This window comes from Meleagris gallopavo, chromosome 2, assembly GCF_905368555.1.
Source record: "Meleagris gallopavo chromosome 2, MGAL_WU_HG_1.1, whole genome shotgun sequence".
NCBI classification, from domain to species: domain Eukaryota; kingdom Metazoa; phylum Chordata; class Aves; order Galliformes; family Phasianidae; genus Meleagris; species Meleagris gallopavo.
This window is the reverse complement of record NC_139405.1, coordinates 105,251,496-105,277,426: the sequence shown is the minus strand read 5'-3', so window position 1 is coordinate 105,277,426 and position 25,931 is coordinate 105,251,496. Positions and strand designations below refer to the sequence as shown.

Below are 25,931 nucleotides of genomic sequence, written 5' to 3'. Positions count from 1 at the left end.
GCAAGGGAAAGCATGTGCTACAGCTGGCCAAGGACCGTGCCCCCACTGACTGATTAACTGCAGCCAAAGATTGCTAATCTGTTACTCCCATGGCCACATTTTTGAGGGATGAGCTCTATAACACCACCAGCAATCAGGTGTTTCACAGAAACTGGAAAGAAACTCTCCTATCTAAGCTGGCACATATCCTAAAGGATATCCTTTGTGTTTCATTTTACACCTGGTATTCCTTGTGTTATCAATAAGGTAAAGAGCACTAATCAATTCACTTCTCTTTACCATCAATATTTCTGTTCTGCCTCACATCACCTTTTTTTCTAAATGAATGCCCTAATACGCATAGGCAAGCTCAGTACATCCCATTAGCCAGCGACTCACACTCTGTATTCAGACATGTGCCCAGTTTTTGGGGGAAGATAAGAGAATTAAAATCTAATTCAAGACATGGAAGTGAACTACCCAAGGATGTAGCAGCAGATGTTTCCAGTTGATCCTAAGACCAGACATACTACTGCTTCCTCCTACCACTTTTACAGAACCAAACAGCAGTAGCACTTTGGACTCATGTAGTTTTTTCCACCAGAAACAGCAATTATTTTCTAACTTATTAAACAAAGCTTAACGTGTCAGGAATGCCTGGTAAGGGTATCATTCTTTTCACTTCCAGCAGTAGTCACCTGAACGACGGAAGGTATTTATCACAGCATCGCCAACAGCAGCAGATGAATGACCTGACAATGCAGAACTCAGGTGAAACTGAGTGACACAACGTTGGGACCTCACTTTTCTCCTTGATTTACAGTACAGCAAACCAAAAGAATGCAGCTAAATCAACACGGGAAGGCATTTTAAGGCGGTATGAAAGAGAAAACTACATTTTGAGGAATGTATTTTTGCCAAGGAAAAAGCAAGGCCCTGCTCTGCAGCTTCAAACACACAGCTGGTCCTTCAGCAGAGTATGAGTGCTGCTCTGTAAGAAGCATGAGAGCAGGCCTGCCTGTGCTGTAGAGGAAGATGGGAAGGCATTGGGAACTTCAAACTGCTGTCTTTCTTCCTAGCCATGAACTTTATGCAGTGCCTGAGGAAGCAGTGCAATAAGCAAACAGTTAATTACCAAAGGAATTAAGGTGCTCTTTAGAACTGAGACCAAACTGTCATCATACCATCAATTTTAATGAAATAAATATAATAGAATCTCTCGTCTATTCTTATTTCATCTTCTTTATAATTGTTCTCGGGCTTCAATAATAAGTCTTCTGACTTCGGGACAGAACACAGAAGTGTGAAAGCCTTTTGTTTTCAGTCACAGAGAGGACTAAGCTGCGTTTGCTTGCGTCCTTCACCTTGTGAACATCAGCAGTGACCAAAGCACTTGAACTTCTCACAGAATCTCATAGAATCATAGAATCTCATAGAATGGCCTGGGTTGAAAAGGACCTCAAACATCATCCAGTTCCAACCCCCTGCTATGTGCAGGTCACCAACCAGCAGACCAGGCTGCCCAGAGCCACATCCAGCCTGGCCTTGAATGCCTGCAGGTATGGGGCATCCACAACCTCCTTGGGCAACCTGTTCCAGTGCCTCACCACCCTCTGGGTGAAAAACTTCCTCCTAATATCCAACGTAAACCTCCTCTGTCTCAGTTTAAAACCATTCCCCCTTGTCCTATCACTATCCACCCTCACAAACAGCTGTTCCCCCCCCTGTTTAAATGCTCCCTTCAAGTACTGGAAGGCCACAATGAGGTCTCCCTCAATCCTTCTCTTCTCCAAGCTGAACAAGCCCAATTCCTTCAACCTTTCCTCACAGGAGAGGTGCTCCAGCCCTCTGACCATCTTAGTGCCCTCCTCTGGACCCATTCCAAAAGTTCTGTGTCTTTCTTGTGCTGGGGACCCCAGGCCCCTCCAGTGGACACACTCTACATTATAAACAAAACAAACCCAAACCACAACAGCAAAAATAGAACAGATAAATTCCTTCAGAGTGAGAAAAAAAGAAGTTCAGTCTGTATTCGATGCTTAAAGCCAACGTAACACATCTTTCACCTCAATTACCAAACTAGATCACATTCACCAATAAAAAAAGCTCTGAAAATATCTGTATTCGCGTTGGACAGATTTCAGAAGGAAAGAGAAAATGGTTTTTGTTTTACTTTTGACTTCTTTCAAATGTCTCTTAACATTTTGACCAAAAACTCCGATGCATAACCTTAATGCAGCGTTGTTTAAAGTTACATGTAAAATATTTAGCAGATAGCACTAATGTGGAGGAAGGGAAGTAAATGAGACTCCTTAACTGGTGAAAGGTGCAGCACAAACACCTGGGAGCAGAGCCACCACTGCTCAGACACCTTTGCCTGCTTTTGCACGTAAGCAGCATTTTGTTCAGTGCAGTTCATTCATCTAATTCATTTCAATGACTTTTTCACTGAAAAGCTGAAAAAACAACTGGGAGTGGGAAAAAAACAAAACAAAACAAAAAAAAAAACAGCAAGAAAGCTTGTTTTCTCCTCTTTTAATCTGTGAATAAAACCAAGGTAAGAGAATAAAGATCTGCCAACTTTGAAACCTTGAAGGACACAGTATCCAGAAACAGCTCAGTTCATTAACTGCAGATAATGCTTTCTTTGTTTAACGAATCAGTTTTAAAATGTAAAACATTTTTAAGATGTTTTCCTCTGTTTTGTTTTTAACTGGCATTTTAAGATAGCTACATTTAAACACAATTGCAGAGCAGTGAGCTTTGGTTTTTCACTTTCAGTGCCAATCCTTATCTATACAGAGCTTGTTTGCCATTTCTGGAAAATAAAAGCATTAGGAACTTAAATAAGGATTTGTTCAATTACGTTCCTGCCTAAAGACACGTTCCTGCCCTACTTACCCTGCTAGTCAAGCATTTCCCCTCCTGCCCAAAGCAAAAAATTAAGAAATTAACTTAAGAGCTCTGCTTGTTTGCAAATAAACATGCCTCAAATAGTTACCAGCCAATGAAAATCAACCTGTCTTTACAAAAATAATGAAAGTACAATCCAAAACAAGATTAAAATCAATGATTTAAATCAAAGCTCCCTCTTGCAGATGTAAATCAGTGATTTAAATCACCAGTTTTGATCAATTCACTCATTTGCATAACCTTGATCGTTTATCCCTTAAAACACCATCTTGGAGCCAAAGCCAGTTGGATGCTTCTTCAAATCTCAATTCACTCAGCATTAATAAGGGTGGTTTTTTGGTCGTTTTTATTTAAAAAAAAAAAAAATTATAAAATTTGCTGTCAACTAATTCATTTCATTATTGATGTCTAATCACATTGGAAATGTTAACGTGGTCTAAAAGACAAATAAAGGCACATTCTGCAGCCATCCCAAGTAAAACCAGAAATACATTTACAGCTGACAGTGGCTCTGCAGCTATCCTTACTGTCAAACACATAAGCAAACCTGCTGATGGGACAAACAAGTGTTTACAAGTTCCCCTCAGCCCATCAATTATCTTTAATACAGTTGGGTAGCTAGGGGCTATTGATCTACAGTGGTAAATTTTCACAGCATGCTGTTTTCCTGCATTGATCAGTGGAGCAAAGCATGGATTAACATAGCGTAGGCTCCGCTTCATTAAAGAAAAACTGCCTTTTCTAAAGGCAACTGAAACATTAGCCAGCACCTCCCAGCCCCATGCTCATGGAAAAAGGTTTCACCCTCCAGTTCAACCTGACTTAGTTCAGCACTGCCTATACAAAGTACTTCTGATGTCACAGGATCTCCTGAGATAGAAGGACCCTCAAGGACCACTGAGTCCAACTCCTGGCAGCACACAGGACTCCCCAAAAATCAGTCTGTGTCTGAGAGCTTTGTCCAAAATGCTCATAGATCACCGCCAGCTGCAATCATTGGGCCTGGTTTCCCCACTCCTCAGGCTACATGAACTTTCAGGTGATTCTGATACTGCCCAAATTCTCTTGCAAGCTGCCCTTCAGAATACCTCCATTCCATGCTTTTGCCTTCATCCTCTCATTCAGGAAAAGGAAATGTTGGAGAAACTGGAAAGAGATGAGTACATTAAGGGAACTTGGATCTCATGATCCAAGTTCTTTAAAGTGAGAGTGGTGAGGTGCTGGAACAGCTGCCCAGAGAGGCTGTGGATGCCCCGTCCATCCCTGGAGGTGTTGAAGGCCAGGTTGGATGGGGCCCTGGGCAGCCTGGGCTGCTATGAAATGTGGAGGTTGGTGGCCCTGCATGTGGCAGGGGGTTGGAGCTCCATGATCCTTGAAGTCCCTTCCACCTGGGCCAATCTGTGATTCTATGATCATACAAATTCTATTTAAAACTGATCAAGTACCCTGGGACAGCAGAGCAATCTGCAACCAAGAATTCAGAAGGTGTTGTGCACGTGTAACACTTCACACAACACACAGCTCTCAAAAATGAAGAGTAAACATGGAGTACTTTTACCTTTTCAAGTGTATACGGAAAAACAAGATAATCTTTGGAGTATGAAGATGATTATTTTTTTTAAACCACAAACATTTTGAAGCTCAAAGCTAATATCTAGCATGGTCATTTCGATCTGATTTCAGTATATGTCAGCTTAAAACATCACAGTACTTGAAAGATGGAACAGCACTACAACTTCACTGCATTTGAGAACGCAAGGCCCCAGGTGGGCTCTCCCACTCAGCAGTCAGGGTGGATTTAGCAGGATTACCAGCACTCTGAAGTGTTCTGGGGATCACTGCCCAAGTGATATCCCCAATACATATTCACTAAACAGAGTTTTCCCTACATCTGTGTACCCTCAAATCCCTGTAGATAACAGACCACCATTTTTCTCCCCGAGCACTGTAAGAAGTAGACAAAGCTTAATCATTTTAGGAAGGAAAACAGTCCAGACACAGGAGTAGGAAAAGTTAATATTTTAAAAGGAGATAAAATAAAACTCTTATGGCACATAGACATTTCCTGCTTCAAGATTTCAGAACTTCATTCTTCAATACACTCAGAAACTGAGAGCCGCCACAAACAGATACCTGCATTTGTTTCCAACTTTGTTTTTTTCCCCCTACTCCTCCCAATTTATTTTTAACTTCTGCACAGAAGTTGCATCTGTTAAGAATGCTTATTTTGCAAACTGAGCTCCTGCTCCAGCAACTGCAGGGCGACTTTCCTATCTTGCCTGCAGCGGAGCTCAAACCATTTCTTATTCTACGCACTAGTTCCAATTTTAGCACTTCCTTGCTGCAGCTCCACCATCCACTCAAGACCCACTGCTTTGTCAGTAAAAGGATATACTGCTGCCATCTTAAATAGCCCACGAGAGCTAGAAAGAAGGAGTCAGTACGAGGAGATGCTCTATGTTTACCTTGCATTTAAAGCCTTTAGAAGTTAAAGGAGTACTATGAATGATGCCAGGGCAAGCATTATCTGAAAAGATAAACAAGCTGAAAATAGCAGGCAGAGAGCCCTGCTCCACGGCCAGCACTCTGCCCTGAACCTTCCACAGAGGCAGGTTTAACAGTTCCTTCCCTGAGACTCATCCTTATAACGTACAGGGTAGGCACAAGAGAAGAAAACAAACAAAATTCTATCATTTAAACAGCCCGAGGACTTCACACAGACGTTATCTTTGGAGCACACTCCTCAGTGCGTTGCTTGTAGTGAGCTCTTTTCTGCATCAGCTTCCAGGACATAAATGTGAACTTGCGGGTGCAGTGCTATCCCCCAAAGTCCTGACGATGCCACACGACAGAGGATGGAATCCCAGAACACAGAATCACACAGAATGGCCAGGGTTGGAAGGATCACGAAGCTCCAGCTTCCCTGCCACATGCAGGGCCACCAACCTCCCCACTTCATACCAGCCCAGGCTGCCCAGGGCCCCATTCAACCTGGCCTTGAACACCTCCAGGAATGGATGGGGCATCCACAGTCTGAGTCAGAAGGGACTTCAAATCCTGCCCAGTCCCAGCCCCTGCTGTGGGCAGGGACTGCTCCCCCAGCCCAGAGCCCATCCCTGGCCTCGGGCACTGCTGGCAATGGGGCGCCCACAGCTCTCCAGGTAGCTTCAGTCAGTGCCTCACTGCCCTCAAAATTAACAGTTGCTTCTTAATAGCTAGTCTAAACCCACCCTCAAAGCCGTTATCCCTTGTCCCAGTCACCAGACTCCCTGATGAAGATTCTCTCCCATGGATGCACAGCACCATGTGACTAAGGAGACCAATATTAAATATATTAACAAAGCAAGTAAGATACATATTTTTCAAACATTTTTACAAAGGAAAAGGAATATCAAGCCAGTGAACTGGTGGAAGTCACTTGGTAAGCACTAGAACTAGTGTTTGATTGAATGCCAGCCCATCTTTCAAGCAGTATCCTTGCCTGCAAGTACAAAAGAACAAACATTTTCTTTTTAACTTTGCTTATTTAGCTCAGTTCAATGAGTACAGATTTCAAAGTTGAGACACCAGTTGGGAATTCAAAAAGCAGGAAAAACAGTTTCTCGTTTTATTTTTATTCCTCATTTAAAAGCAAGTTGATGAGCTCCGCTAGTTCTATGTTTCTGAAGGGCAAGGTAACAAGAAATTAAGTGAAATTTACCTTTCACAGTCAAAACTCACTGCATTTAATAAGTTTATTTTAAAAGAAAATCTGTACTTTGACACAACTGTACCAGCCATGAAGCTAAGTAAAACTGTGCTGTCAATTGAATCCCAATTTCCATCCAAATGTAACTTGACGTGATTTCGACATAAAAGCCAGCTGGGAAATATGACTAAACTAACTATTTTCTAATTCAGCATGTAATAAGTGCATGGGAAGTAATGCAATTGGTTAGGTTTTTGTAACACCTGTCAGGGAACTGAAAGATATCAACACAACTCTACTTTTCTTTTACAATAAGCAAGAAATACACGTGCAAAACTAAGTTCAGTTATTCAACCCAAAGTTTCTAGCCTGCTATTTAAGCCACTTTGATTTAAATCAATCCCTGTGCCACAGTGCTAACTTTGACAACTGACACGGTGATACAAACAGCATCCTTCAAAGCCATCCTTGGGTTAATACACACTCGTGTGACACACTTATGGGGCAGGAGAATGGCTGGGAGCTACCTAACGGATCAGACAAGCATATTATGAATATTTACACCTACACACAACAGGTCTGCCACAATTAACTCTCCAAGCATTCCCATACAAAGGCATTGCCTGCCTCATCTAGTGGCAATTCAAAGAATCACAGAATGGTTGGGTTGGAAGGGACTTCAAGGATCAGGAAGCTCCAACCCCCTGCCACATGCAGGGCCACCAACCTCCACATTTCAGAGCAGCCCAGGCTGCCCAGGGCCCCATCCAACCTGGCCTTGAACACCTCCAGGGATGGACGGGGCATCCACAGCCTCTCTGGGCAGCTGTTCCAGCACCTCACCACTCTCATAGGAAAGAACTTTCCCCTGACATCCAACCTAAATCTTCCCTCCTTAAAACCATTTTCCCTTGTCCCCTTGTCTCTTTCTATGATACTAAGGGGGTGGGGGGGGAGGGGGAAATTACATTAATTACATGAAATTCAAACAAACAAAAGCACTCACCCTTTATGAAGGAACAAACAACAACAACACAAATACAGACCACATTCTTGTATCACACGGGACATGGAGGAAATGCTCAGACAGTTCTAGTAAGTTGTTTCTAAGAATTAAACCAGGCTTTGATCAGGCAAAGTTGATTACTGCCATTCTAGGAAGCTGCAAATGCAGCATCAATAGTTTGAGGGAAACATTTACTCAGTGACGGGAAGTTTTAGCCTGAATAAGGAATAAGAGAAGGCAATTGATGGTATTTCATATCAGACCTTGAGCCGATTCAAGACACCAAGATAAGCCACCATGAGCCAACCTCAAGCACCAAAGCTATCGAGCACCCACATGGTCACACACAGTAGATGAATAACTTGAACTCTGGCCATTCAAAGAACCACTTCCCTGAGTTTAGTTTAAAACAAATGACCAGTGATGTGCAACGTTTTCATCCAGATCTGCTTCCATATGAACCCACAGTTCCTGTGAGCTTACGTGACCATGGCTGTTCCACCAGCAGTCCAAGAGCACAGCAGCACAGCATGGGCTTCACTATGCAAAGCCACACACGAGCACACTGCTTTCAGGGATGTTCTCCATGGGCCTCGTCTGCACAAATTGGAAGGATTAGATCAAACCTCAGAGAAATGTACATAAATCTGCACAAGCTCAGTGTCACTCCACACGTACCTTACTCTGTTTCATCTTAAGTTGCTTCCCCACCACCTCAAACTTGTCTCTCCCTGTGCAGGAGCTCCCATGCACAGCAAGGTGCCACCCATGACTTGACCTGCAGCCACTACCATGCATATAAATAAGAACGATTTACACCTGTCTGTAATTTTATACGTTGTAACTTACCTATGTAGATCGTAAGTAGATGTAAATGTATTTGTATATGTAAATTGGCATATCTATATGCACAAATCACCAATTGTGCTCCACATCTGAAAGCTTCTCCCAGCCATTCAATAAACCTTGCAGCCAGAACCAGACACACTTTGTTTTTATAAAGTCTGCAACCAAACCTTAAAATAAATAATAAAAAGGTCATAATTCATCATCCTGACATCAAATCAGCAGATTGCTATTTCAGTATATCAGAGTGATGGATACAGACTTCTTTTAAGTACAGTTTAGTCTGCATTATTACCAGAGCATTTATTGTTGCCTTTAAGACAGTTTCTTTAAGATGCCACGCGTGATAAGAGAAACACTAATTGTTCCCCCTGCTGCCTGGAGCTGTGAGCCCCCTGTTCAGCAAAAATACAGAAAAAGAAAAGAATTGTACCCCCAAAAATCATGACTGGGAAAGCGACAAGACAGTAGATGCTGGAAAAGCAGCTTTTTCCTTCTTACTTATCTTCCCTTGCTTACCAGTTGATCTCATAACCACCTTTTATTGACCAGGAATTAAATCCCTCTCAGCAGCCAAACTGTTCTGAACAAAGCCCCACACACCACCAAACAACTCCACCCACTGCTCCTCATCTTGCCATTCACTTCACTACATTTGCTTCTGATTGGGTGAGATAAAAAAAGAAGCTATTTGTTTCCCTAAATGCAAGCTCTGATCTGGTGATCAAACACTATTCAATAAATGAACACACATTCTCAGCTATAAGTCACACATATATTATTCTAAGCAGTAGAGCCCAGGGACAGCTATCAATTCTCATTACAGCCCTAGGTGGTGGCAAAACCCATCCCTTACAGATGGAGCTACCAAGGCAGTGGGCTGCACCCAACGAGGTCTGCCAGCTGCCTATGAAGTGTTACAAAACCTGCCTGCTATCTACAGCCTTTCCTTTTGCCTAATGTGGTTTAAGTTCATATTTCTTAAATCTAAGAAAAAAAACAATCCAGCTTTCTCAGAGCAAACCCATGGGCCCACCTTGTAGCCTGCTACCACTTGCATGAACTTGTGGTAAAGTCATAAAACCATTAACTCTTTCAGTAAAACTTATTCTTAATTCAAAATATTGATTAAGAAGAGCTGTACTTCTTCAGCTTTTAAGACGAGGCTGGGAAACACTGACAGCAGTCAAGAACTAGCTCATATCCAGAGTCCAGAACACTTGATTTTGCTTAAACAAGGTTCCTTGGCTCCTGGGTTCTTTGTCTGTCTTCTGATAGCCTAGTTAGCCTGCACAGGAACAGAGAAAACCCCCAGCAGAGAGTGAAGATGAGGGTGAGCAGCTGGTAGGAAATACCAGTGAAGCCCTTGCCAGGGGATTGACCTGCCTTAGTAAGTGCCCCTTCTTTACCCTATTCCTTGCCCATCTTCTAGGTTACCCACATAATTTCTTTGGTTACTGCAAAAACAGAAGGAGTTGTGCATGCAAGAAGCAGCCCTCAGGCATAGCAGTATACACTCTTTACATTTAAAAAAAAAAAAAAAAAAAAAAAAAAGCCAATGCTAGCCAGTTAGATAACTGCATCAACCCAGGAAGGGACTTTGTCCTTTCTGTGAGAATACTACTGCATGTTCTTCAGAATATTTACAAGTAGGACTGTTCTTATCATCTGCACAGGCCAATGAGTCCCTGTCACTCTTTCACTCGGGATGGAAGCTCATATGCAAGAGTAGGAGTTTGTAACCACACACACAGATGTGTGGAAACAGAGTAATAGATAAACAATTGTACCATATAAGGCCATAATTCCACCCATCAGGAAAGAATGGGAGTAACTCCAGGTAATGGAACTGTTCATACATATTCACACAAATAATCTCAGCTTCCATCCTGACATTAATACAAGAACAGTCTTATGCAGCTTCAAATCTTCCCCTGGAGAAACAACATCGCAAGAGCAGAATGAAAGGAAACAATGTGTAGAAAAGAATGATTGTAGCCCTGCCTGCTATTTAAGCTAGGCTGATTAATCTTTAAGATCTAGCAGCTTTTCAGATTTTTGCCTCTCCTCCCTCCCCCTTCTTTTTATCAGTGGTTTAAAGAAACAGCACACTGGGCTCAACTACACCCAGCACATACACACACAAATCCCACAGTCCAAAGGCAACAGAGCACATAAAAACCAGCCCACCAGGGCATGTTCAGAGTGGAATAAAACTTAAGGGAAAACTGGCACGAATGGATCTCAAAGAGATACCTCAAGACGAGCAAGCACAGCCCTTCAGAAACCATGGGACAGCAAGGAATTTTGCTGTGTTACTGAACCAGAGCAGTCGAGGTTCATGCCTACAGGCTTTTCTCTGCAAAAGAGAGAGCCTGTGTCCTGGCAAGGTGGGAAAGAAAGGAAAGGAAACCAACATATTATCCAATGACAGTTTGCTTTCTTTCATATGCTCTGAAGTATGTGTGGCAAGGTGGGAAAGGAAGGCAAGAGGAAGTTATTCAGTGAAGAAATATGAATGAACAGAAGGCCCTTATCAGGAGGTCACTCCCGTAATACCTAGAGCAGGGCTGCTTTGTTCTCAGCAATGAGCAAACACACAGAGACAGACCATCCCCTTCCTGGAAACAGCCTCCAGCCTGAAGGCCTAACTGCAAGGCTGGTTAAAATAGCCTCGGCCATGTTCTCAGGCCTAGCTTGAAGTGCACAGCAGCCTCCAGCAGACCAGTGGGACCCCATTTATGTGGAACACACAGCAGAACCATGCAAAAAAAAACACCCCAAACTAACCACAAATATGAATCACAGTGCTGAAGATTTCTAGGGAAGACAACAGAGAAGCAGACCACCACCAATGACTGGGATACAACCCCACATCTCAGCTCAAACACAACCTAAAGGCTGTCTGCCTCTGCTAGGAAAACACCACCTATATAAGACAAATTGGTGCAATGCACACGTTCCACAAAACCCCAGCTTACACAGTAAAGAGAATATATATTTGCTTTGATCTCAAGCTGCCCCATGAATTTTTAATACCACAGCTGTAAAGCAAGAATCTTTGGGTAGAAATCAGCAGAAGCAGTGGAACTCGAGCACGCTACTCATTTTGGGTTAAGAAAATCCATTTCCAATGCATTCCTATTAGAACCATTAGCAGTCTCACACAAGGAGGAATGCAAATGTCATTCACAGCAGTGTAGCTGCAGATTATTCTCCTCAGCCTACCGCTCTCCCTTGCTTTCTCCAAAACAGAGCAAGTAAGGAACCATTCAATCTATTTTGTTGTCTTTGCTCCTATTAGCAGAGATGATGCTCAGTTCAGATTCTGCTGTCCTCTCATTTTGCTTTTTGTTGGAAATAAGTCTCAACTTTTCTTCCTCTCCCAGGAAGAACTTTAAACCAAAAGTGCTGAAGAAAATACTTCTCTACTACGTACCACAAATAGGTTACAGCTTCAAGTGCAAAGGGACAAAGAAACCGAAATGTTTTTATATGCATACATCAAAATAAAATCAGAAAAGATAAACGTTGGTGAAAGGAACTAATCCTTGTGCTTCCAATGATGTAACTAATGGAAACAACATTGCAGTGCTGTTTCTGGTTCCTTTTCCCTCAGTTAAAGAATTAGCACTGCTGTACCGTGTTAGAAATGGTGTTTGCACATATTCTGTATAAAAGTAATGCTTTAGGTAAACTGAGAGGCAGTCATGCTCCAAAACTCTGAGGCTGTCAAATACATGTGGGTGGTGGGGGGGGTGGGAAAAGAAAGGTGAGTATCCTTAGTGAAGACTAGAAACTCTCTTAGAGAGATCACTGCAGCCACAAAAGCAAGCTCACATTGTAGCATTTACATAGAAAAAATGGGTTTCAGAAAATACAGTATTGAGACAGAGAGCATGATCCAACAGTATGAGGGGACAGGAAAGAAGACATAACTGCAGTGCTAATACAATGAGCAAGAGAACGGAAAGCCTACTGGGATCTAGAGGTGTATAGCTTATAAGGGAGGGAAATGACAAACAGCACACACCAGACCAAAAAGCTACCAACAGATCAGAAAACAACCTCAGCTTTCTAAAGGACAGCAGACTCAGTTTTTATGTACAAAGAGTACACAGAACAGGAGTTAAACAGTAACAGAGAGTCCTATAGATGTTTGCAGATAACCTAAAATGCAGAGACTTGCTGCTGTCATTCTGTAACACTCATGCTACTTTGGACACAGAGATGCAGTTTCCCAGACTTGCACGTGTCAGTGAAAAGCTGGGCCGTGCACCTCTCCACTGCCACCACCCCTCAGGAGGCCCTGCAGCCCAGGCAGCAGCTTGTGTGAGTGCTGCCCACTCACTGTGGGCAGAAACTGTCTGGGCCACACCAGATGTGAAGCTGTGCACAGGTCTGTATTACCCCAGCCAACTTCGTGTGAGCCAAGTGTGTGACCGAACACGGAGATAAGTGAGGATGGCAACTTCAGGAGGGGGGAAGTGGGGAAGTGGGGAGAGATTGCTTACTGTCCAGTAGAGGTGACTTAAATGACAGTATTTGTTCACCCCTTAAGTGGTGGTATAAGACAGGACTGAATTGTGGTATCAGAAAGAAAAGAAAAAGAACAAAAGTGACTTGAAGGCATTTGCTCACCAGGAACTGAACTATGAAGATCTCACTCCACAAAGGGCACCCAGCCTCCAGGTATGCAACACTGAATAGGTGAACACTGCAATGGTCACAGCTGGGAATGGCAGCTTGTTTAGACAAAGGCTCTATTAAGGATTGAACTTGCATAGGCCCCTCTTTGACTGGAATAGATGGGATACAAAAGCTATACTGAAAGCCTGAACCAGGCTGTGTGGATATCTTCAAGTACATACTGGTATCAGTGTTCACCCCGTCCTTAGAGTCATTCCTCAGCATCCACAGCTGCACTGTGCTTTAAAGAAGGCAAACTTCTGACCTGACCAGCACTGCCTTTCATTTATTATACCTGATTTTAACACAACTTAGACTCCACATCGTGATGTGCACCTCTGAAGTAAATCTTACCATGCTCATCCACCTATATCCAGGGAAGCACTGTTGTTACTGTAGATCAGGGTCTTGCTTAAAGCTGTATTTTCAAGACATACCCTTATTTTTAGGTGCATGCACCAATGCAGCAAAGCAGGAACTTCACTTAATTCACAGAAATCTGCCACATAAAACTCCAGTTAAGCAACTGCCTTCTAACTCTCCCCTGTGCCAGTTACAGACAGCATTAAGTCCAGCAGGACAAATCCATCTCAGAGCTACTATCAAAGACTTTAGAAAGCCCACCTTTCAAAAGTAGGAAAAGGGAAATAGCGGACAGGATGAAAAATGCCAGGGTTTATCTATACAAAACAATTATTGTAGTTTCTCCATTTTACTGAGTTCCCCAACACACCACTGAATTGCTCAGGTTGGACTGCACCTCATTCCCTAACAATGCAATAAATAAATGTGCAAGCACACGATGATCCACATGGACCTTGTTGGTACTGGTGCAACACATGGACTACAAAGACATTTCTTCCCCTAAGAAGATGACCTTTCTAAGGACTATGAGGTAGGCATTTTGATCTAGTGGCTTCAGGAACCTGAGAACATCACTAAATCAATTTTGTACTGTGGCTGACGAAAGCTCAAGTTAAAATGGATTTTAAGCTTTGCCTGTAACTGGAAACTAACTGCAAAAACGCAGGAACAAGTATGAAAAAGATTGTCCATAGGTGTTGGGAGAAGGGATAAGAAAGAATCAAGATGGAATGGGAGAAATATTAATTGCAGTTTAATTGGATTCTGCAAACAACAGGCATGGACAAGTTTCTCATTGCTCTGAATGCACAGAGCTCAGTCCCAGCATATCCAAAGCAATGCGGGGGGGCTCAGGACTGCCCAAATCACATCTCCACACAATTGTACCTCAGAATTCATAGCTCCTCTCTTTAACATTTAAAAACTAAATTACATTTGCAGCCACGATGTGCTGCCCTGAGCCTGCTGTCTTTTTTCAGAAGTAATTCTTAACAGAAGACTGAAGGACTATTCTCTTCATACAGTTGTTTGCAGGAAATTTAACACATGCTGTTAATAAGAAGGTCCACGCTATGGACTTGGATTTCTGGAGTGGGCAAGGAGAAAAAAAAAAAGCATTTCAATTCCTGCACTGTGCAGTTCTCTATACCCAAGAGACAGCAACCATGGGAAGCAGCACCCAAGAGAGCACCAGAAGCAGATTTCCAAGCAGACTTTACTATGAAGGGCAGGGGGGGGGGAAGGCTGAAAAGTAAATTGTTTCATCAAATAATTGCAGGAAGGGCCAATGTCTCCTTTGGAAAGTGGACAGTAAACCTGTCAAAAGCAAAAACAATGCAGAATTAATTATGATTAAGTATGAAAGGTCTTAGAGCTCTGTGATCACTTGTTAATTAAAAAAGGAAATTTCCTTAATAGAGTTCCAGTTTAGTTGTTGCAAAACCCAGAGAGCACTCCCACTACCTCTAACATTTGTTATATCTTGTTTTAAAGGCTCACACACAAAAAAGCACTGAAACTTCATGGAAATTAAAGACACTCTGGCACTAGTTTTATTCCACACTTAGATATCTGAACTCACATAAAACACACGAGAACCTTCATCAACTCATTTTGTTTTACAGGTTTGACAAATCACAGAAAAGTAAATAGCTTACTATCTAACCTTTGTTAGCGTAAAGGAGCTCCTTGAAGAAAGCTTTGGAGTGGCTTGAAGAGGAAGGTTTTACTTTGCTATCCACTGGGTAAGAGGCAAGACACAGTCCTGATGTGCAAGAGGTACAAGAGGCAAGGGTGGTGGCCGTCTCCCTTCATCTCCTGCTTCTCCCCTTTCTGTGAAAATGTCAACACTGGAAACTAAACGCACCTTAAACTCCATTTCTGCTCCCACCTAACTGGTACATTTCGTGAGGGACAGAAGAAAATGAAGGCTTGCCCTGCCTACCTTTTCCACACTGTTCTGCAAAACAGGGGATAGGAAAACCTTTAAGAAAAATCTGGGTTTGTAGCACCCTGTCATGGCTGGAAGATCTATGTCCTTTCAGAAAAAGTTCTTTCTTCACAGCATGTACAAGCCATTGATAAAGGAAACCACAAAAACAGCATCTTGGACAGGGTAAAGTAGAATAAATGAAAGATAAAGGAGAATTAAAGGCTTTAAATCCACCTTTCCACTGAAGTGGGGCACCTTTCTGTGGGGCTGAAAGTAGGCAGCTCCATCATATCACTGTTTTAAGGCTTATAACACCTTTGCTGGAGTGAGGTTCCAGGCAGCAAGTCCTTTAGGAACAGGAGAAGCAGAGAGGACAGCCACGAGTGCTCCACAGTCACTGACCTCCAAATACCTGGGACCAAACAACTCTAAATTACAAAGCAAATCTAAATAATCTGAGGCTTGAATCTGCCTCAAAGACACGCAAAGCTCCTGTGTGCCCTATTCCATTCAAGATGCCATTTGTAGCAAAGTTTCTACTCTTGAAACTCGCATTTTACATTGAATTGAAAAGGCTGGAGAGAACTTCATGTTGCAGCAACTGAAAAGGGAGTAGCTGCACCACTGCTGGTACCCTCAGACATTAGCCACGTTGTTCAGAAAACAGTTTTAATACACAAAGGTGACATTTTAAGAATTTTAATAATTTTGAATGATACCTCATGTGCTAGATGCATAAAAAGGTTAAAGAAACATAGTTTGCATTTTAAAATGCTTTAGTGAAAACACATGAATTATCTTTATTAAATAAATTGAACCTTGTGTCCTCTACTGAAAGATTTTTGTATTAGTCAACCTCATTCCGCATTTTTTTCCACCTTATGTTATGAGAGGGAAACAAGCATTTTTGCATTTATAGCTCCTAAATGGTTTCTCAGTATGGAATTAAATAGCCTGTGATCTCAATTATCTGAATATGAAAATGAAGAAAATATTCTCTACGCACACGCAAGAGTAGCTACTACTGTCAAAAGGTGGCTTACTACTTCATCAGATTCTGGTTCCATGTGCTCAGCCAACAGTGACTCCCATCACTTCAATGCCTTCACTTCATCTCAGATATCCAAAGTAAAACTACATTGCCTAGATGCTGTTCAAATCCACTGCAAGAAACAGAGGCATTGCATTAGATGTCAATAACATATGGGGTTAAGAAAAGGTATATACGTGTGTATCTTTTCTTTTTTAATTAAAAAGACAATTTTGAATCCAGGTTGTGAACAAAAGTCTATAAGAAAGCAAGCAAAATTACAGAGTGGAGATGCTGTTTTTTTTAGCTAACTGCTGTTGTATTAGCTAACAACCAACAACCTATTTTCATTCTTATCAAAGACACCTGTATCCACCTGCTATTAAATGGATCTGCTGTCTGCAAACTAGACAGAGTTTTCAGCCTCCTGATAAGTGGTGAATTCGGCCCTTCAGGATCATGAAGAGTCCATGCCCTGGAATTTTAACACCCTCTTGGAGCAATATTGAAACCGCCCATCAGTGTAAGCAAAGGCAATCTAAACGGAGTGCCTTGATGGGCACTAAGTCTTTACCTCCAGAGCTATCTCCTGTCTGCATACTTGTACAGTGCTTAGCACCTCAGGGCCCAGCTCCAGTAATGCTCTCAAACCGCAATCACGTCACTCTAATCTTCATCTTAAGTATTTTATCAGCAATTTATGAGCAAGCTTAACCCACCTAAGCAACCAAGTATGAAGACCGAAAAAAGAACTGGATCCCAGCTTTCCAGTTATACAAGCCTCAGAGCAGGGAAGATAACACCTAGCAAGTTCCACATTCCAGAAACAAAATCCTGTGGAAGAAGGGGAGGTGGGAAGGAGAAAAAAAGAGGGATGAGCTTCTCATAGCACTGCAATGCCACAGGAAAGCGCCACGTTTAATGTAATCAAGCTCTACGTTGCAGCCATATGGAAACAATTTCAGTCAATAAACAACTCCTGCAAGAAGACAGCAGAGGAACAGAAAAATCAGATACCGAATACCGAGTTAGTGAGGAGGCAGGAAAGCCGCTGTAAGAAATATTTATGAGCACAAAACAGCACACATTTCTGAGTCTCTCTTACTTGTCTTAAACTTCCACTGGGCCGCACCTCAGATTTCAAGCAGTAAAACAGCACGGCTCTTTTAAAGTACCTTTTCCAGCCTCCAAAACGCTGTCTCTCAGTCCTCCTCTCTTTCGTGCCCCCTTCCAAACCTTTTTTCAAAGCCTATCTCTCTGGCGGCTTTCCCACCCGATCGCCAGAGAGGAAGCAGACATCCCAAACTTCAGACACATGCCTGACCCCTCCGCATTTCAGCTGACTGGACTGCAGGTTTCAAAACAGATGCTTTTCAATGGAGCAAGTCCTTTCACATACCTTTAAAGGAAAGAAAAAAAAAAAAAAGAAAAAGGAAAGCCAACAACAACAAAGCTACCTACATCACTTGTTACTGACAATGGTAATGATTTAAATGGCATTTAAATCAGCTTTGGTTTCAGGATCCCCACCATCCTAAAAAGCAACAACATAAATACTGCCTGTCTACCAGAGAGATACATTCATGTGCAGTACTGATTACAGCTGCAACATGGAGGCAGTAAAGGCTAAATCAGTTTGGCATAGGAAGAGGGAATTCAAAGGAACAGCCAAGTGAAGGCAGCTGCGTTTTTAACAAAAAGTAACAAGGCACATTGCTACGAATACAACAGAATTGACTTGAGTGTGACAAGGTGACACCAATATTTAACAGAACACTGCCCACGGAATGAACTGAGGGCTAACTCACAAGTGTCTCCCAAAGTAGGTATCTGTAAGAGTTAGAAGTTCTCCTCTCCCACCCAGCTGTGCAATCTGCCAGAGATGCACCATGGCATTCCCAAGAGCACTCCGCTTTTGTACTTGTGGCCATTCAGGAATAAAACACCATAGGATGCTCCTCTTACCAATCAATTTTTTTTAAAATGAGGGATTTTCTGGAACCCACCATTCAGGATGGCTGCTCATGTTATGCTAACGCTCAAAAAAGGGATGGAGCAAACCCAGAGCACTGTGCAGTTGGCCAGCAGCGTGCCAGCCCAGGCAAGCCAACAGAGCAAAGATTATCCCACTAAAGAATTAGAGAACAGGGACAGCAGTAATGCCAGTCAGCATGTACTCGTGGAAAAAAATGCCTTGATAAAAGGCTAACTTCACTCCTTAAGATTACAAACGTAGTCAAACAGAATGAATTATGTCCACAGAGTGTACTTGGGTTCCAGTGGAGATCCATGTCAGCTGCTCCATACCGACTGGTGCTTTCTGAGAGCCGCCTGTTAGCGTTCTCCATGTACTCTCTGGTACTGCACCATGTCAATTCTTTTTTGTCACTAAATTTCAAGTCTGATGCAGTTCAACGTTTTGCACTGCAGATAGAAATCTGTGACCGTCACCATGCCTATGGGAGCAGTACATCACTGTGAGGAAAGGACAGCCAAAGAAAGAGGTCCGAATATCTGCTTTAACCGTGCCCAGAAAAGCAAAATGAATCTGAAAACAAAGGCAAATTCGTAAACTAAGAAATGCAAACCATAATGTTAAGTGGCAGACTTTATTAGGAAGAACCTCAGGCTCAGAGCAGGATTTCCCTATGCAAAAAGGATCCTACAAACCTTTTAAACAGCTGCATAGTATAAAGGGTCACTGCACTTGATAGTCTGTGTGGATAAGAGGCAGACTGGAACATTCACCATGTTTGGTTTCCACTATGTTAAAAATAAATGGAGACCATGAAGAATCACCGGATGATCTGAGTGCTGGAGAAAATGCCTCAGAGTGAGACTTAAAAGCTCAACTCTGTTTCCTTATCAATTGACTAACGTGATTACAGAGTGTAAGTACCTCCATGGCAAGAAAGCACTGGATACTAAAGGGCTCTAATCTTGTCAGGAAAGTCATAACAAGAACCAGCGGCAGAAGTTAGACAAATTCCAATTAGAATCAGCCACTTACTTGCAGCAGTGAGATGGCACACACTACCAGAAGTGAGGAGTCTGAAATTACTGGAGATGGACATTCAAGGCTGGAAAGCTGTCCAAGCTTTTTTTTTTTTTTTGGCAAACATCGGTTACTGGTCTCAGTTTCAGAGCAAATGATTAAAATTTAAAGACTTGTGATATAAAGCATATAAAACATATCAGACAAGGTGATTTAATTGTCTGTTCTCACCTTAACTTTTATGAATCTCCAATATGTTAACATCATTCTACTTCTACGGGTAAGGAAATTAAGAAGGGAGGGATAAGTTTCAAGTTCAGTAAGTTCCTTCTTTTTCAGATTGCTGTCCTTATCACTACACAGCACTGCTCCATCAAGCAGATGGAGCCCCTGTGAAATGCAGTCAGAGCAAAAACCACCATGAGGTCTGCAAACAATGCATAACACAACTGGGCAGAGCAAACTGGTGATGAACTGCTTACCTCTCCCATCTGTGGCATGAAAAAAATCAGTATTAGCTTAAATAACTACTTCTTATTCTGTGTAAATACACTTATGTCATTCATGTTTATATTACCGAGAGCAGCACGCACCACCACCCAGCCAAGAATCCTCAAATACTTTAGGAACATGCAAACATCTCAACAGCCCTGAAAGGATTGTATTCATGCTACATGCCGGTACACAGGCGAGTCAAGAAGTTTGCCCTGGGTCATAAAGCAAGACTTCCAGCAGAGCCTAGAAACGAGACAGCCCGCTGACATCTCACTGCCAGAAGAACTTTCCTTTTCAACCTCTGAGTACCGCTTAACATGTCAGAGCTGCTGCACACCCAGCAGCTCCAACTCCAAAGCCCCGCCAGTGAAATCACAAAGGGACTTCTAGTGAAAGCTGACATTGTAACCAGAGAATCTGATCATGGCAGAGAAAGTGTCCAAAATAAAGGTCAGAATAAATACCCAAGTAGAAACGGCGCTTGTATTTTATGAACTAACCAAATGCTTTCTGCTTCCATTAGTATTGCAGTACTGCTGGAAGAACAAAAAGCAGATTCAGGGCTTGCTTCAGAGCGCATAAGAAATGGGCAGTTCTAAATGCAGGAAATGACTATATGCTACACTTCCTAATTGATACGACATAGCTTATCAGAAGAATAAAACCAGCTGCTCACAATGCTCACTGAAAGAACAGCCCACAGTATTGTTTCAGTGGGAGTTGTTTTATTGACAAACTTCAGAAAGTGAAAAGAAAAGAAGGTTTCTGAACTGCTAAGTTCAAAAGGGGAGAGGAAACCAAAGCCAGGAATTCAAGGCAAGAGAGACTGAGATGGGGATATTCAGAACCAAACATAATTAATATATTTTGCATGCCTGGCTCGCAAATTACTTCCTTACTCCAATATTAATACCTCATCTACAACCACAGCAGTGAATGGGATTTCTATAAATTTAATCTAACCTCCATAGATTCCTTACACGTACGGAGAACAAAAGAAGGCCCCTCCATCTATGAAGCACATAATAAAATCTGTTTTCCTCCGGCTGCAAAAAATTCTTCCACAGATCTGAAAGCAACACCCAACTCACAAGGCAAACAGCAGCTGGGAGAAAGCATTGCCAACATGCTGCGGACACACACACAAAGCTAGGTCCCTGTCCAGCCAGACCACAGAAGTACTTTATATATAATATATATATATAATATAAAACCTGATTAGCTACACCTGCTGATATGTTTCAGGACAGTGACTGCACTAAAACCACCATGAAATGAAGTAAACGTTCCTATGGAAATTCTGTAGGAAAAAGAGTTAACTGACCTTTCATACACTGGGGCTGCATGGAAAGATGAAGCAGAATTCACTCTGTCAGAAGCACTCCACTACAGCAGTTCCCAGTTTTAAGAGCAGTTTTTAACTTCAAACTCTGCATGCAGCTTTGATTAAAAACTGGGAAAGGGAAATCTGCACACAGACAAGAAGAATAACCAGTCCTAGATTATTTGGTACATAAAGAAGCACATCAAACCTGCAACTGTTCAGTATTTTGGTGTCCAGGTTAACATGGCACTGAATCAAAACTGTAACAATCATGCATGTGCATTCTTACGATAGATTTGAAGTCCAACACTGAAAAACTCCTATGAAACAAAGTAAGAAAAGAAAAGCAACGTAAGAAAAGAGTGCATCCCTTATGGTCTTATAAGAAAACTTATCCCAGTGCTCCTTTTGGTCTGATAGAACGGGAAAAAAAAAAAAAAAACACAAAACACCTAACAGCTTTAAAAGCAATAAAATTAAGAGAATAAATGAGGAAGACAAGTGTCAAACCACAGAAGTCAATGGAAGACGGGAAATTCTCCCATCGCTGTAAAATAAATAAATAAACCTCATTGACTCAGGCATTTGTGCTGAGTGCATTACAAGATTAGCCAAGAAATTCCATGTATTGACAGCAAATTAGTGTATCACAGGTGTAAATGTGCAGCAGCTGGGGAACTGAGGCAGCTGAGTACAACTGACACGGACTCAGTGTGTGGCTCTGAGTCACTCAGCCTTTATGCCTCAGTTTCTCTACCTTTAAAATACTGAGATCTTCATAAAGTACGTAAAGATTCACAGACAAAGGTACAAAGTATTACTTTATCAGGGAGCAGTAAAGGAGGAGGACAGTGGCTCAGCCATAATGAATCAAATCTGAACCATCAGAGTCCTGCTCCAGCAGTGCACCACACAAGTGGTGGCCATAAATCGATCACTTCTGATTAGGTTAGGCTTTACGATGCAGTAATTGTGATAGCAGCAGTTTCATAACTGTGAAACGAGCACTTTGCTCAGCAGCACATTATGCAGGAAGCCCGCATGAACAACGACCTCTTTGGTCAACCTGACTGAACCAGCACAGAACAGAAGCATCCCAAACATAATATACGATTTTTAAAGTTCTCTACCATAGAAGCTCCTCTGGTTGCTTTCACGGCCGCAGGCTAACCCAGTCGAGTGGGAAGAGAGGGGAAGGAAATCAAACAATGCGATTTTTAAGAAAGACCAGAATTCAAGCATTTCTATCTCTCTGTAGCAGGCACAGCACAGAAATAAATGCATTTCTCACAGTGGCAAGATGAAATTTTCACTTGGCCGGCAACTACAGAGCCCATTCTCTGCTCCTCTCTGCGGACCACATGACCGCCTCAATGCATAAGAACATTTTTTGTGCCAGCTCGCAAAGAAGACCACATAGTTAATAGTTTGCAACCTCCTTTCCCCCAGAAGATCTTCAGTGTTGAGTAACAAAATTCCTCACATGATTTCAATGAGAGGGTTCACTTGTCAGAGGCTGCTCCGAGATAGTATCAGATGTCAGGGAGGTGCTGTTTAGATGAAGCTTTCCAACCCTTTCCTTGCAAGGCTCAACTGAAAAAGAAAAAAAACTTCAGGCTATACTTCTTCAAACTGGAAGAAAGGAAAATAATCTCTAGACATTATTTTTAAAATGTGGATGTAAGCCAATTAACGAGAAACACTGCAATTAAAGCCCTGACAAACTGGAGATGGAGGACTGATTACTGCCACAGACTCCACGCAGGACCCTGAGTATCTTAATCCCTCCACACCCTGGTTTGTCACCTGCGAAACCAAAAATAACACTTTCTTTTCATACCTTGTTATTCCTGCTTGCTTTGTTCCCCAATTTATAAGCGCTTGTCCAAACACTCATCTTTAGCACGAACACTGGAAACGGCATTCATACTAACATACAATCAGTCTGCATGACTGAGTGCTCAAATGTGAACTCCTAGTATACTTGGCTGCCCGGCTGCCCTAATCTCTGTACAAGTCAGAAAGGAGTTTTAGTCAACAGAGGAACACTAGAACGCTAAAATACAGTTTATTAATAATCTAATATATAACAACAGCTCTCGGGATGGGAGCTGACCAAAAAAAATTCCATTTCTCATCATTACCTCCTAAAAATCCCACTATAATCATGCCATTGGTCTCACTCCATTGATAATACGCAAGATAATATTATCAGCATAGGTATAATTAAAGGGCAATCCCACAAGGGCTCACATGCAGATCCAACGCCTGCTCCATTAAAATCAGCATCAAGTGAAATCGACTTCAGCGACTTTAGAAGCGACTTTAGAAGTGTCAAAACCGCATAAAGGAAGGGGAGAAAGGACGACACGCTCCTCTGCAGCAGGAATCTCAAGTTGGCAGCATCCCTTCAAGAGCTCCATTTCAAATCCTAAACTTTGCATGAGCTGAGAACTGCTCGCCACAGATCCCAGTGCTGGAATGTGCGTTTCCGTAGCGCCCTTAAAAGCTCAGCACAGAAATCACAGTAAAACACAAGTTGCTTTTTTCAGATTCAATTGCGCAGTTCGTTTGATGGAAATCTGTTCATGTCCTACTGCATGCAACCAAACATCTTCAGAGATGCCTTTATGAAGCGGACGGTTTTTTATTGCTCGTGCTTCTGTTTCATTCATTCTTCCAACTCCTCTCCCAAACACCGTATCCTAAAAGCCCAAATCCCATCTCTGCCTCACTGACGTTCAACAAAGTGCAGTCCCAAAAGTTAACGACAGAAAACATCCGGAAATTCATGCTCAATGGAAATTAATTTTATTACAAATAAAAACCGTGTTAAAAACCAATGTCAGAAGCCCCATTTTCCCAGCTCCAGACACCAAGGAAAACACACATCAAACACTTCCATGAACCACAGATCATCACTATAAAGTAAACGCTTCATAATAAATTCAATTTCCAAACACTGGACGGCTGTGAACTTCTAATATTGCTTTGAAAGAGACCCATAAGGCTCACACAGAATCTGCGTCAGAAGTAGCAGTAAGCTTTCTGCAGCAGACACTGGCTCCTAGTTCTGTGGAATTACCGTATCGCAGTACTGGAGGGATGCATGTTTTCTAGAAAGGTCAACAAAACATAAAAGAATTGCTCAAGATTGCTTAATAAAGTAGCCGTAGAGAGAAACAGGCCTCATCCACACAGTATTTCCTTGAAGATTTCCTTACCATTCTTTAAATACCCTGCAATTTCACCTCTGGTAGCATTCCTGTAACACAGCTGGCAGTCTGCATACCACAATGTCGTCTAGACCTGCTCTGAACAGAGTTGGATGACACAGGAGTAAAAATGCTGATGCCTGTTCGGGTGCCTGCGCTGTGCTGAAGGAACGATAGGAGGAAGAAGAGGCAGAGCTGAACAAGACACAAGTTCCTTGTTCCTCATCTCACGCCCAGGCTCGTCAGACAATCCCGTCAACCATACAGAAAAGTTGTGGCTGTCATGGGGCTAAAGAATAATCTTCACAGAAGGGAAAAAAGCATTCCCAAAGCCCTGTTAGCTGATACAGCATCAAGCACCGCTCTTTCACAGGGGTCTCAGAATGTGCAGCTAACAAACACATCCCTACACTGCTATATCCCGTCCGTTTCTCACTTCTCTCCTACTTCCCTCCCCCACCTGCGTCTCAGAAATGTTTTCTTAGCAATTTGGAAGAGAAATGGCAAAAAGGAAAATGCAAAAACAGAAATAAATTAAGTTTGTTCCCCGCTGTTGAACGATTTGGCCGTAGCATGACAAGAGGAAAAAAAAAATGTTGAGAGTGATAAATCCATATGTACCCACTCCAAACTACACCCGACATCCCAAGGGACCCGATGTAATGGTAAATAAATATAGATGCAGCTCCTACTAATGAGGTAGGGTACAGCAAGGCCAAAGCAAATGCAATCATCTCGGGGAAAAGAACTGCACAGGACTCCTCCTCTCCCATCCATGGAGGAAATCAAATACCAGCCGCACCATCCCAGGAAGAAAGCAGTGTACCTGATGAGCCCTGCAGCAACGAGCTGCACGGGATGCAAGCAGGCACTTCAGGGCTCTGGCAACCAAAGACCATCTGCACAGCACCGACCCTTTCTCTACCAGTTTTCCTTTCTCCAATACAATGTCCTTTACACGCTGCCTTACAGGCAGATTGTAGTTTTCCCCCCAGTTTCCTTCCCCTCCATCCCTATATAGTTGGATTGGGGGGGGGGGGGGGCACGCAGCCGGTGTCCATCAGATCGGCTCCCATGTTGCCAAGCCGTGGTCATCAGGTTAACACTTTCCTCCCTACAAAGTTTAAACCTTCCCAGCTTCAACTCACGTGCATTCTGTACTTAAAGCCACTTATCTGTAGTCCCAATGAGCACAAGAAGAAATTAAGATACACCCGGCTCCACAGTCAGCATGCTTACAGCCTTTATTTTCCTCTTCCTTCTTCCCTTCCCATCCCCAAAAAAGCATTTTGTCCCCTGCACGAGGGGGGAACAACACCACGCATCCACAGCTTTTTTCAGACCCATTGAAAAGAAAGGGGAATAAATAAATAACCATTCCGAAGAAGTACTCTGCAAAACAACCGAAAAACCCACCAGAGGTGGAAGAACTTAGCCCAACCCGCCTCGAATGTG

General features: G+C 42.5%; 1 protein-coding gene across 20 annotated transcripts in view; it reads right to left on the bottom strand.

Moving 5' to 3' along the window:
• Window positions 1-25,931, bottom strand: part of HMBOX1 (homeobox containing 1) — a 130,835-nt gene that overhangs the window by 103,482 nt on the left and 1,422 nt on the right. For 2 of the 20 annotated variants that reach the window (XM_085218294.1, XM_085218285.1), the window contains exon 2: window positions 22,745-22,854. The exons of 17 other annotated variants lie outside the window; for them this stretch is intronic. The gene's annotated coding sequence lies outside the window, so the exon portion shown is untranslated. Of the gene's footprint in view, window positions 1-22,744; window positions 22,855-24,485; window positions 24,668-25,931 lie in introns of those variants that run through there. One more of the 20 variants, XM_010708091.4, reaches the window with a different exon arrangement.